The sequence below is a fragment of the Diabrotica virgifera genome, chromosome 6 (genome assembly GCF_917563875.1).
Source record: "Diabrotica virgifera virgifera chromosome 6, PGI_DIABVI_V3a".
Taxonomy (NCBI): domain Eukaryota; kingdom Metazoa; phylum Arthropoda; class Insecta; order Coleoptera; family Chrysomelidae; genus Diabrotica; species Diabrotica virgifera.
Window position 1 is genome coordinate 221,941,731 of NC_065448.1, and position 14,290 is coordinate 221,956,020.

Genomic DNA, 14,290 nt, shown 5'->3' on the forward strand with positions numbered 1-14,290 from the left:
TTATGTGATCTATTTGATGTAAAAACTATCATTTATAATATACTCTTTATAAAATACAGGAATTCAAAATAATATAAACATTTAGACCTTAATAATTAGTACAATTTATGAATTAACATAATATGTAATCAGTTGCTTATTGTTTGTTTATTTTATTATTTGTCTGTCATAATAAATATAATGTCAGATCAATCAAATACACTGCTCAACATGATCAAATCTTACTAAGAGTCGTATCAGTTTTTTTAGGAACCGGCTGTACATGTAGGTATTTAATATTCTTAAAATTTATATAAGTACCTTATTTTTTAAAATTCTAATTAACAGTTAGTTTTGAACAGTTTTGAAAGGTAATTTCTGGTAAGTTTTCTCCTCCTCTCAGGCGTCATCGGTGGAGCTATACAGTCACAACTCCGAATCAAACATCAACAAACCTGCGTTATTTAAGGGAAATTACCGCGAATGCAATAATTACCACCTTTGAGACGCAAATCAGCGACCTTTCAAAAAAACGTTTACTGTAGAAAAATAATTAAAATAATTGAAATAGAATAATAAACAATAGTTTAAATCTAAGACCTTTCCTAGACGAAGAGAGATTATATACGTAACCGTTGCCCTTTCTGGTTTCTTCTATATTCGTCGTGTCCGTGCTTATAAAATGTTAAAGCCGGAGATTCAGGATGTAACCAGAAAGCAGTTTCTTTTGACGAAAAGTCTTAGATTTAAAATATTGTTTATTATTTTATTTCAATTATTTAATTGTTTTATTACAGTAAAGTTTGTATCTGAGACTTTTAGTCTTCCTCGTTTTTATATACCTTTAACTTTAAGACGTAACTCTTGGTATATGCATAATGGTGCACCACCACATTATAGCCTATAGGTTAGAAATTATCTAGTTGAAGTTTATCCTCCCAGGTGGATTGGTAGAGGTAGTGTATACCGATGGTCAGCACGTAGTCCCGAACTTAATCGTCTAGACTTTTACTTTTGGGGCTACCTAAAATCACTTGTTTATAAAAAAATAAACAACCGTCAAGAATTATGGCAAAATATTGTAGAGGGAGTTAACCTTATTATGGTCCAAAGAAACTCATTATTTAAAATAAGACAGAACTTACACAAACGATTTAGATTATGTAGTCTATTAAATGGTGGAACATTTTGAACACTTATTGTAATTTGCTTTCGTTTTGTTTTGAATTATTCACTTTGTCAATTGATTTTTATTTAATTTCTTAATTTTTTTAAATGTGTTACTTTGTAAAAGGTTTAATAAAAATAATTGTTTCAATCAGATGCATTTCGTTTTGCAAAAATTATCTACTACTAATACATTTAACATTCACTGGTATTTAGGATCATTTGAATAATGTTTGATTGAATTTACATAAGTTTTTGTATACTTTTTTAAAGTTTATCTTCTTCTTCTTTAAGTGCCATCTCCGCGACGGATGTCGGCAATCATCATAGCTATTCGGACTTGGAGACGACTGCTCCGAAAAGTTCGTTTGATGTACATCCGTACCATTCTCTCAGGTTGCGCAGCCACGATATTCTGCGTCTCCCTATGCTTCTTGTTCCTTGAATATTTCCTTGCATAATGAGTTGGAGCAAATTGTATCTCTCTCCACGTGTAATATGTCCGAGATATTCCAATTTTCTGGTTTTGATTGTATGTATTTAATTTTATGCACGTCTCTAAGAAATAATATAATTTCGAAAACGGTGTACTTTTTTTATTTGAAAGAAGAGTATCTACATTTTTTGTGTAGAATTGAATATTATTTCATGTTTTTCCGAGTGTGTGAATACAGGGCGGACTAAACGTAATAAACTGTACGTAAAAGTAAAAATATACTTAAAATGTCATCTACATATTTCAAACTAGCGCGTTTGCGGCTGGCATCGGCGATAAGCGATAAGTAGTCAGGATCCTCATTTGCTGTCCCGAGACGTAACTCCGGAGTTTCCGCCACCGGCGGAAGGGAGAAGCATGGATGATTTTATGATCAATTATCTAAGTTGTTTTTATTTCGTAGTTCCTTCTAGATTTTCACATTTTTTAGGAGCTTCCTCTAATCTTTAATCCACATCACACTCGTTTTTTATAAGATTTTATCGGGGGAGAGTGCGGAGATTTATGATATACAGGAAGTTGCCACAAGGTGTTTTTCTTATCAAATATTGTCAGAAATAAACCGAGGAAAAAGTGCTCAAAATAGATTTACAGAATGTAGTTCAATTTATCATTGAGTTATATTCACTTCTAAACTTAAGCTATGAAAACTTTTAAAACACTTAAAAAAACACTAAAACACACTAAAACAAATTTTAAAATTTCGTATGAAATTTTTTTAATCCAGAAAATGAGATCCCTTGTTAGATATGATTAAGTTGTATTAAACAAAGATGCTTATAAACAAATAGCTTTGTTTAAAAATAAAAAAATTATTTTTAGCCATACAAACAATCAAAACCGGTATAATTTGACTTAAACTTTCAAATGCTGTCAGCAGAATTGCTTTTTTATTTTTTAATCAAAAGTTATTCGGGTTCAAAAATTGCAATTTTTCGATTTTTTGAAAGTTCAACCGCGTTTATCTCGAAAACTATCCATCCTACGAAAAAACTTGTAAGAATATTTTATGCTTGGAATCACCCAAGAAATACAAAAAGATGTTTTATTTTGCGAAAAATCGCTGCTATGTAATTCTTCGAGTTTTTTTATTTATAACAATCTTATCGAAATCCGGATCAACTGTTATCCTAAAAATTCGTGTTCTACGTGTCAAAATACATAAAAAAAACCAGGGTAGGTCCATCTAAATACAGGAGGCCGTTGCATCCCCTCCTGGCGACAGCACTAATTTGTTTATAAGCCAAAAAATTGTTTGTCACTTTAAACATTGCTGAGGCTGCCTAAATAATCCGATTTTAATTCTGTAAGGTGTATTAGATACGTAGAGCGCATCTTTATATGTATAAAAATTAGCCAACTTTTAAATGGTCTACCTTTTGTTCAGAAAGTTTTTAAAAAATTTGAACTTTTTTAAAAACATTTAGATTGAAAAATTATTATGCAAAATCTATTAGGTCGATTTTAATGAAATTTGGAGGACGGTTTAAGTATGTTATAAGAAATTTTTAAGCGAATTACGAAGGTTCTAAGTGCATCCAAAGTGGTTGAAAAACATTGAAAAAATAGGCTTATTCTGCCCCCTTATTCTGCCCCCTTATTCTGTATTTATTGCTATTTTGCAGAAAGGGTAATAATTTAAGACATTTTTAACCAGTCGTATATCATACAAAATTTAATTATCTTTATTTTATTTCTGTACGACTTTGTTCCAAAATGAATCGTTTTAAAGTTATAAGCAAAGAAAGTAGAAAAAATTCGATGTTTATCGAAATTTTTAAATATTTTAATTTTTTTATTAATGTTCCGGGCATATTTGAGAAGGAGCATAAGTCAATTATTATTACTGAAGGTGTCACCTAGCTTTATCTGCAAAAATCCGAATGCCACCTCTCACATCCACCTCAAAACAGATCCGTCCTGGTCTAAAGCTGTTTCTGTGGAAAAGTGGACTAAAAATGAATATGCAAAAGACTATATACCTATATATGTTAATAACAAATATAAACAAACAGATGGGAGATGCGTCGATAGAAAGGGTTGATAAATACAAACACCTGGGCACCTAGATTTCAGAGCATACTGATTAAACAGAAATAAGCGCCAAGATAGAAATAGCAAGAAATGCGTTTGTAAAAATGAAAACAATTCTCTGCAAAAAAGACCTTAGATTAGAATTGAGAGTAAGAACTCTGAGATGCTAAGTTTTTTCAATATTGCAATATAGACTTGAAAGCTGGACACTGAGCCAAGAACGCATAAATAAGCTACAGTTATTTGAAATGTTGTGTTATAGAAATTAAAATAGCATGGACATAGAATACGAAATACTGAACACAATAAAAATAAGAAAGTTGCAATATCCGGGACACGAAATGAGGGGACAGCGATATGAAATGCTAAGACTGATAATCCGGTGAAAGATAAGACGAGGAAGGAGAAGAGTGTCATGGTTAAAAAATGTAAGGGACTGCCTTAAATGTAGCTCAATAGAACTCTTCAGAGCAGCGGTAGATAGAATAAAAATGATGAAGATGAAGTTTTTTTTAAATGGTTTCCCGGAAAATAGTGCGTTCCTTCAAGGTACGGGCTAAGTGCATCATTTAGAGCAAAAAGTCTGATACAATTTTTTGTAAAGTCAATAGTTTTCAAAAACAATGATTTATTAATTTTAATGCATTTGATTAATGTCCACAGAAACGCAAATACAGCGTTCCTTCTTCTGTGTAAAAATAATTTTACTGGAACTCAACTCAACTATCATGAATCATCGACCATTAGGCATAATATGTATTGATAAAATACTAATAACGGTGATAAAAAAACAGCATAATATTTGAGTTTATTAAATATCTAATAAATAAGGATTGAGTGTTTTAACTTACTATACATGAAAATTTTTTATTACAATCAAACTACGTCTTCAAGAAGTATCTATCGGTAAAACATATTACAAAAAATTTGAGTACTACATTTCTCCATTCAATCTTCTGGGAAGTTCGAATGGTTCAATCAGATGATTAGCTACTAATAATCCCAGCCCATAAATTCATACCTTTGGCATTATGAAAGTTAAACACAAACACACCATTTCCCGTAAAACAAGCTTTATCTGCACACAACACTTTACACAGAAATTCGGGTTCTCTGAAGATTTTGCTTTGAAAGGATTTGTCTACAAATTCTTAAACTTCGAGGTAAATCGTCTTGGTGTACCTAAATCTTGCACTAATTATATACTATAGGTACGGGTACGTAATAGGGTGTTTCATCAATTGTCATTTGTTTCGAGCTTCTGTCATATGTTGTATAATCTTTGTATAATATTAATATACACGGATTATACGACTTATGGCAGAAGCTCGAAACAAATGACTGTGAATGAAAAGCCATATTAACATGATACTTGCTATCGAAATCATGACAATACCACAACAATACGATGTATTCTCGGGTTACAGGTAATTATGATATGACTGTTTGTGTTTATAATTTTAAATATCTTCACTATGTCAAAATAAATAAAACTGCCTAAGTGCATCATTTAGAGCAAAAAGTCTGATACAATTTTTTGTAAAGTCAATAGTTTTCAAAAACAATGATTTATTAATTTTAATGCATTTGATTAATGTCCACAGAAACGCAAATACAGCGTTCCTTCTTCTGTGTAAAAATAATTTTACTGGAACTCAACTCAACTATCATGAATCATCGACCATTAGGCATAATATGTATTGATAAAATACTAATAACGGTGATAAAAAAACAGCATAATATTTGAGTTTATTAAATATCTAATAAATAAGGATTGAGTGTTTTAACTTACTATACATGAAAATTTTTTATTACAATCAAACTACGTCTTCAAGAAGTATCTATCGGTAAAACATATTACAAAAAATTTGAGTACTACATTTCTCCATTCAATCTTCTGGGAAGTTCGAATGGTTCAATCAGATGATTAGCTACTAATAATCCCAGCCCATAAATTCATACCTTTGGCATTATGAAAGTTAAACACAAACACACCATTTCCCGTAAAACAAGCTTTATCTGCACACAACACTTTACACAGAAATTCGGGTTCTCTGAAGATTTTGCTTTGAAAGGATTTGTCTACAAATTCTTAAACTTCGAGGTAAATCGTCTTGGTGTACCTAAATCTTGCACTAGTTATATACTATAGGTACGGGTACGTAATAGGGCGTTTCATCGATTGTCATTTGTTTCGAGCTTCTGTCATATGTTGTATAATCTTTGTATAATATTAATATACACGGATTATACGACTTATGACAGAAGCTCGAAACAAATGACTGTGAATGAAAAGCCATATTAACATGATACTTGCTATCGAAATCATGACAATACCACAACAATACGATGTATTCTCGGGTTACAGGTAATTATGATATGACTGTTTGTGTTTATAATTTTAAATATCTTCACTATGTCAAAATAAATAAAACTGCCGGGTTGCCAAATGTAAATTTTAGTAAAAGACATTATTTTATTTTTTTGAGGCAACAGATGACTTTAGAAAGAAAATGTATAAGAAAGTTTTCTTTTAAATGGTGAATTCTACCCACACCTTTAAGGAACGCACTATTTTCCGGGACACCCTGTATAGTTAATTTTAAACTTGTTTATTGTTTACTGTAATTTCATAAATATATCGAAATGCCATACGCTAAATAAATAAATTATTAATAATTTAACACATAAAACTATTTTTCAAAATATCGAGCTATCCGTACTAATAGGAAAACTTAAACTTATGTATGTATATAACCTCTTCCTGCAAGTAACCAATCACTTCCCAGCTCGCCCTTACAATGGCATTTTCAACAAAACAGAGCATGGCATAGAGTCCGTTAGAGTTTGGAGCAGTCTGTCGGCGAAACTCTTGGAGGGAAGACTCAATGCGAGCTCCCTCAAAAACGGCCTAATGCGACGATCGCTCGACATTGGTTCTCTCTCGTAGTTTACTATTTTTCTAGTGGAATTTTTTAAATCAGCAGAAATGGTAGATCATTTTTGGTATGTTATCAGATATTTCATTTTTTCTAATTAGTATTTTTTATGCATTATTTATTTAATTTAAATAATACTAGAATTAAATAAATACCTGATATCTTATGCCTTAAAAAGTTTACATAATCCAATTTTATTGGTTAATATACATATTAGATATATACGAGTATGTTCATTTTTAAACGCTTTTCTTTACTTCAGTTAGGGGAGTGCAATTAGAACGAAAACATGTATTGTTTCGGAATAATTCAAACAAGCTTATATTTTTCTAAAACTTTTTTGTTAGTTTATATACATGTTAAAGTAAAAAGTTCTACTCACAGATTTGGCCGCTAATTGTTTATTAATTGTTTAAACAATAACAATTGTTTTGTATAAGTAATTTTAAAAATATCGTTGAATTCATCATTTTACTTTGATCAAATATGTTTCTATTTTGTTTTTGGTTATGCTGAATCCGAATATGGCTTTACAATTTGAAAATTCTTATACAGAAGCTCTTATACATACAGTACCTATGTTTGCGTAGCTAGGAACAACATGGAAAACTTTTTTATTATCAATTTTACGGAAAAAAGTTATTCTTCATAAAATACTCTGAATAGTCAAAAATTTAAAACTCAACCATCAGACATTAAATTTTATCAGTTTTATACGAGTTATGTCAAAAATAGGTATGAATTTCTTTAAAGAGTAAAGTACCTTTATATTCCAGAATATCAAAAAATGCTATTATGAAAAGTTGTTTGAAATTAGGAACTATATTTTAATATACAATTACATCATTCTAATCGAAAAAAAAATCAATTTTTTCTCAAGTTACGAATACCCATCATCATTTTATTAGAATAATTAATTATTGTAACTATTTTATTATCAATTTTACGAAAAAAAAGTTATTCTTCATAAAATGCTCTATCTGTTCTAAAATCTAAGATACAACTATCAGATATCAAACTTTTTCAGTTTTATATGAGGTATGTAAAAAACATAAATTTTTCTAAAGAGTTAAGGACTTACCTTTATTATTCACAATATTTTAATTAGAAGGATGTATTTGAACACTGAAACATATTTTTAATTCCAAACAACTTTTCTTAATAAGAATTTTCGATATTGTGAATTATAAAGGTACTTTACTCTTGAGTGAAATTCATATTTTTTGACATACCACGTATAAAATTAAAAAAATTTATATTTGATGGTTGAATCTTAGATTATAATATAATATCATATCATATATCATATGATGCAGAGTATTTTATAAGGAATAACTTTTTTTCGTAAGGCTGATAATAAAAAAGTTATCAATAGGTTCCAAGTTACGCAGACATACTGTATAAGAGCTAAAAAAAATTTTTTTGTTGAACATTTATTATTGTTGAAGCTTATTATTAAATGTATTTTAGGTAAGTTTTACAGAAAACAGTTTTGATCACTTAGTATAAACATTTTTTTAGCTGGTAATTTTCGGTTTTTGTATTACATTTTTGTTATCTTTCTTATTTTTCTCAAAAATAAATAGTGTATTTTATTTCTAAAGTAAAATAATTTAGTGCATTTTAAAGACTCCATCTTAAGCTTTAAAAAACACCTATAAAACTGTGATAGACCTGTTCAAACTTGAGTAATACCGTCTTAAAATGGTGTTAATTCTGTAAAACTATGAAATTTTCAAAAATTACATTCTTTGAGGCGTCGTATCATTTGAATTAAATTTTTGAGATTTTTTTGAATGAAACATCGTTTAGCAAGATGTTTGGAAGGTAAGTTGTGCAAAATTTGAGAGTTCTATAAGGAAGATTATATTAGTTACACATTTTTAAATCATTTTTAAAAAAAATTCATGTAAGTCTCACTTTCAGCCCACACCGTACTTATGCCCATACATTTTATTTCTTTTTATTATAGCCATAAGATAGTTTAATTATTCTTCTTTCATGTCCAATTTCTAAAATTTCATTTGATGGATTAGTTAAAGAATTACATTAAAATATCTCAACCGTGCATTTTGCCATACGCTAGTTTCCAGTGCGCCAATGTTTGTGAGAAGGGTGACTTTAGCGTTATAAATAAAAAATTATAGAAGCTACAGATTTAATTTTAGAAAAATCTTTATATAAGGTTTTTTTGAAGTTATACTTCTTTACCAGCGATAGAGGGTAAATTTTTATATGGGAAAACCTAGCGACCGGGCGCATGCGCATTATAACTTTGTTCTGATTGGATGTTCAAATGACATGTCAAAAATTATTCATTATGGCGACTGTGGCACAGCTGTAGTTAGATTATTTATGGTTGTTGCGTTTTAAAATTTGTGTGAAAAGAAACAACAAACAAAAGTTAGTTAATAGTTATACTGCCTTTTTAAATAGTATTCATATACCTATATTTTTGGACTTTTGGACTAATTTGGACAAAGAAAACTCATTCTAATTTGGTAAGTAGTTTTTATTATAATCATATTGTAATTATACATTTGGATTAGGTTAAAATACATACATTTATTTTCTCAAGAATGCGGATTTTAGAGAGAAATCCCAAATTAGGTTCGATTTTTATTTTGAAATTATGATTTTTTGGCGTAGATTTATTTATCTAGTAGGTACCTATGTAATGCTTTGATTTACATACTTAATTTGATTACCAACAAAAGTTCTACCAATCTTCATCTAATATATTGTTTTCTTACTGTTTTGTTATATTTTTATATTTTCTTCCACAAAATTTAACCTACATAATTCAATTTTCAAAACAAGTGTCAAACAGTAAAACGTTCAGTTACCGTATTTTTCCACATGATAAGTAATGTCAGATTGGACGAGTGAGTCTACGCTTCGATTACGAGTCAAAGCGGCATGAAATTCAAGGGTTCAATTCCCGATGCAAGTTTTATTTTTTTATACATGTTATGCTTGTAAGTATATTTGTTATATAATTTTTTTTCAGAAAATGCGTATTTAAAATTTTTGCCAACAATTATTATCGTTCAGAAATCATTTTTTCTTTGTGGCATTTTTCAATGTGTTTGTGTGCGTTTTATTCTTTTATTTTTTTAAATTTTTGGTATTGTCTAAAAAATCACATAATATGTAGTAGAAGTATAACTTCTTACGTGCGTACAAAGTACACACACATTCTTGTTTTGTAACATTTTCTGAATTTTTCAATGGTCAAGTCAGTTTTTTTCTAAAATTTATATTTTCGGAGTTATTTAGAAAAACATCTAATTTCTCAGTTCATTTGTTTATTAAAAACGGAAGCACCCACTTCTCGAGTAGAACTTTTTGATATGTTGTTTATTAAACATGTCTTAATGAAATTACAAAAAGTTCTATCTTGTTTGATTTTTTCCGAAGTGAAAACCTATATGCACTCGCTTCAGTAGTTTGCATCAAATCTTTAGACGTTAATTTGACTGACTTTTCCTCAATGCAAATGAATGAAAATTTGCAGACATATGCATTCGCGGGAACAATACACGAATAGTCAATAATTCTTAATGTTTAGTAATTGTTTAAATAACAAAAAAAAAAAGATTTTAATGGAAAATGCTTAAATTCTCTTGTGTTTTTTACAATGTAGAAACTTGAAACTTTTACGGATTGTAGCTAATGAATGATATGAACTATACATAATTTCACTTTTTACGTTAATTGTTTACGTCATGCTTCATAAATAAACAGTAAAGTTTAAAATTTTGAACGCTCATATATTTCTCTATATATAAAACTCGAATTAAAAAAATTCGTGTTTTTATTGTAGTCTCAGAAAAACCACCGGTAGAGACATTTTGTGCTACAATTAACATTAGAATTCGTTTTGTCGTATTAATTAATTAAACGCTTATCTTTAGTTCAATCGTTTGGGTCAAATCTTTGGGCGTTAATTTGACTGCCTTTTCTTCAATGCAAATGACTAAAACTTTGCAGACATATGCATTCCGAAGAACAATACACGAATAGTCAATAAAAATTTTTTTGTTTATTAATTGTTTAAATAAAAAACGATTTTAACGAAAAATGCTTAAATTATCTTGTTTTTTACAATGAAGAAACTTGAAAGTTTTACAGATTGTAGCTAATTATATGAACTATACATAATTTCACTTTTTACGTTAATTGTTTACGTTATGCTTCATAAATAAACAACAAAGTTTCAAATTTTTTGCCGATTCCGACTACTTTTCATGTTTGTACATCATATGTTTTATACATATTTTAATAAACATGACGATATATTTTAATGTTTGAAAATTGTAAGACTAAAAAGTAAAAAATAAAAAAATATGAAAAAAAATGTTTTTAAGAAACGCTTTTATTTATTAGTTATTAATATTTAGTTACGAGTGAAACTTTATATTAATGTTTAGTTACGAGTGACGAAAATTAAACATATTATAAAAAAATCAACTAAAAATCAAAAAATAAAAAAAATTGAAAAAATCTAACACATTCGTTAAAGAAAAGCGTGGTGCGAAAACCGTTTATTCGATGAAGACGTGCCACGCTTTTCTTTGACGAATGTGTTAGATTTTTTCAATTTCCTTAATTTTTTGCTTTTTAGTTGATTTTTTTTATAATATGTTTAATTTTAGTCACTCGTAACTAAAGAAAAGCGTTTCTTAAAAATATTTTTTTCATATTTTTTTATTACGTAGTAAAAACAACATGTCTTGTCACAGTAGAAATAAAACAAGCCATTTTTAAATGCACACAAAAGTAGTAGAAATAAATAATACAGTAATAGGTAATGTAAGGATATACTACAGATAAACAATAAAAATAAAATGTTTTTAAAAATCTGCAAATTTTTATCAAATCATATACTTAATATATACAAATGTGCAGACTTTTTATGCATAATTTTGTAAATCAGAAGAAAGGGTAGATCATTTTTGGTATGCTATCAGATATTCAATTTTGTCTAGGTAATACTTTTTATATGAAGGATTTTTAAATTTTGTGTTATTTAATATAAAAATTTTAATATTTTAAATTTAGTTAATTTAAATAACACTGTCTATAGTCCGGGTGGATCTATTTTGAATTGAACATTTTCCATAGGAGTCTAATTGTTGCTCGAATCACTTTAGGATGTACCATGTAGCAATAATCACGATATGTGACAGTCGAAAACTTTGTTCTTAATTTTGTATTTAAAAAAATCTGGAAAAAATCAAAAAATTTTGTCTTTTGCACTCATATTTGTGCCTATACCCCGAGAGATATCGTTCCTACAAAAAAAAATTATAAAAGATAAAAGTTTCGTTTTTTAATTTTACATATACCTATGTATTTGACTAGATAGAAATAAAAAATGTAATGTTTTGTTGTTTAAAAAATATTAATAATTGGGAACAAAAGTGCAAACAATAGAGTTTGTCCTTTAAATATTTTTAAATACATAACTTTTTCATAGCATTTGTAGGCTACGAAAAAGCTTTCGACACTATAGAACACACGCAACACAATGCAAAATTGTAGAATAGACAGCAGATATATTAACTTAATAAAAGAAACTATGAACTAACCTACAGCTACATACTACCTAAATGAAAATGGATATACGAACCCTGTACCATTAAAGAGGGGAGTCAAACAGGAAGACACTCTATCACTCAAACTGTTAACCTTAGTTTTAGAGGACGTTTTTAAGAACCTAAATTGGAAATATAAGGGAATAAACATCAATGGCCGCTACCTCAGTAATCTACGATTTGCAGATGACATAATCCTGATAGCCACTGACCTACAAGAATTGCAAACCATGCTTTCAGAACTACACACAGAATCTTCTAAAATAGGACTGAAAATGAATTTAAACAACACAAAAATCATGCACTCCGAAGAAACGATGACAATAAAAAACAACAAAGTTATAGAAAAAGTTGCAGAATATATATACTACTTAGGACAAAAAATAATACTAAATAGGGAAATTCAAACGAAAGAAATAAAAAGAAGAAGAATGTTAGCATGGGCAGCATTTGGCAAACTAAACTATATACTCAGAAATCAGCAAATTCAACTACATCTTAGATCTAAAGTTTTTGATGCATGCATTATTCCGATATTAACATATGGGGCACAAACATGGACAATCACAAAGAATATGTACATACTCAGAGTCACTCAAGATGCGATGGAAAGAGCAATGCTTGGCATACCACTTAAGGACAGGAAAACAAACACATGGATAAGACAGAAAACCAAAGTCTCAGATGTGGTACAAAAATCATTAAAATTGGAAAGAGAATACGCTGGACATGTAGAGGAGCGATCTAAACAAATGACACAGAACAATTCTAACCTGAAGACCAACACAAAAGACCCAGACGCAGACCTCCTATGAGATGGACAGATGATCTGAAACGAACTGCCGGGAAAAATTGGCTACAATTAGCGTACAACAAAAAACAATGGAAAGGAAAACTTGAAGAGGTTTATGTTCAGATGTGGACGTGAATGGCTAGACGAAGAAGAAGAAGAAGAACTTTTTCATAACCTACAGCTTTCATAGTCCGCCTATAAAAACTTAATAATACGACTGAAACGTGTGCTAAATTTTGTTCGATTTAATAGTTTGTGTACAATAATTTTGCAATCCAGGTTCCGAGAAAAAATTGCCAATTTACATAATTATGCTGGGCACAAAATAAAAACACTTAATAGTCGAACGTTTTTTCATAAATAAATATAAAGAAAAACTTGTGCTGTCAAACGCACTTTTAAAAAAATAAAATCGGTCTACTAGGAGAACTTGCGGAATTATTTAAAATTATACCCCCTTCTCTAAAGGGATGCCCCCATCATAACTCCCATGCACCTCGTGCGACTTTTAAGTGTTTTTTGTCATTTTTATGCATGGTGTCACTAAACGCATCACGCAAAAATTTTTATATAAAAAGTCCTTGACAAGACAAGGGTTTAGAGCCATCTATCACTTATGGTAAGGCGGCAAATGCATGCCATCTTTAAGTTTCGATATCTCGGCAACCAATCAACCAAATCCACTGTTTTTCACTTAGGGGACAGGCGCAAAATTTGGAACCAATGCATTTTAAATTCATTCATTTTTTTCGAATCCTGAGAAAACTAATAAATATTTTTGAAAAATTTAAACGCAGAATGAAAGATTACATTATTACCGACGATCAAAAGTCCCTGACTTTTATAATGTTTAATTTAATAAGTTACAGGCGTGAAAAAATTTAGTGTAATATTTAATTTCAAATATCTCATTCAAAAGAAAATTTTTCTTCATTCTAATGGACTTTCTGCCCTCTGTAGTAATGTAATCTTTCATTCTGCGTTTAAATTTTTTTTAAATATTTATTAGTCTTCTCAGGATTTGAAAAGAATAAATTTAAAAAGCATTGGAGCCGAAATTTGATTGCCTATGCTCTTAAAAAAATTTACATAATCTAATTATTGATTAACACATTAGATAGATATAGATAGATATATACGAGTATGTTTATTTTTACGTAGTAAAAACACAATAAAATGTCATAATATACATAAAACAGCCATTTTTAGATGCACACACAATACGTTAATGTATACGAGTATGTTACGGACAATGATGTAAATTGGCCATTAACGTTAAAGA

General features: G+C 29.2%; 1 protein-coding gene across 2 annotated transcripts in view; it reads left to right on the plus strand.

Moving 5' to 3' along the window:
* Positions 1–14,290, plus strand: part of LOC126886732 (apoptosis-stimulating of p53 protein 2) — a 953,306-nt gene that overhangs the window by 221,885 nt on the left and 717,131 nt on the right. Inside the window, exon 1 of one of the 2 annotated variants that reach the window (XM_050653745.1) lies at positions 6,544–6,682. The exons of the other annotated variant lie outside the window; for it this stretch is intronic. The gene's annotated coding sequence lies outside the window, so the exon portion shown is untranslated. Of the gene's footprint in view, positions 1–6,543; positions 6,683–14,290 lie in introns of those variants that run through there. 2 annotated transcript variants of the gene reach the window in all.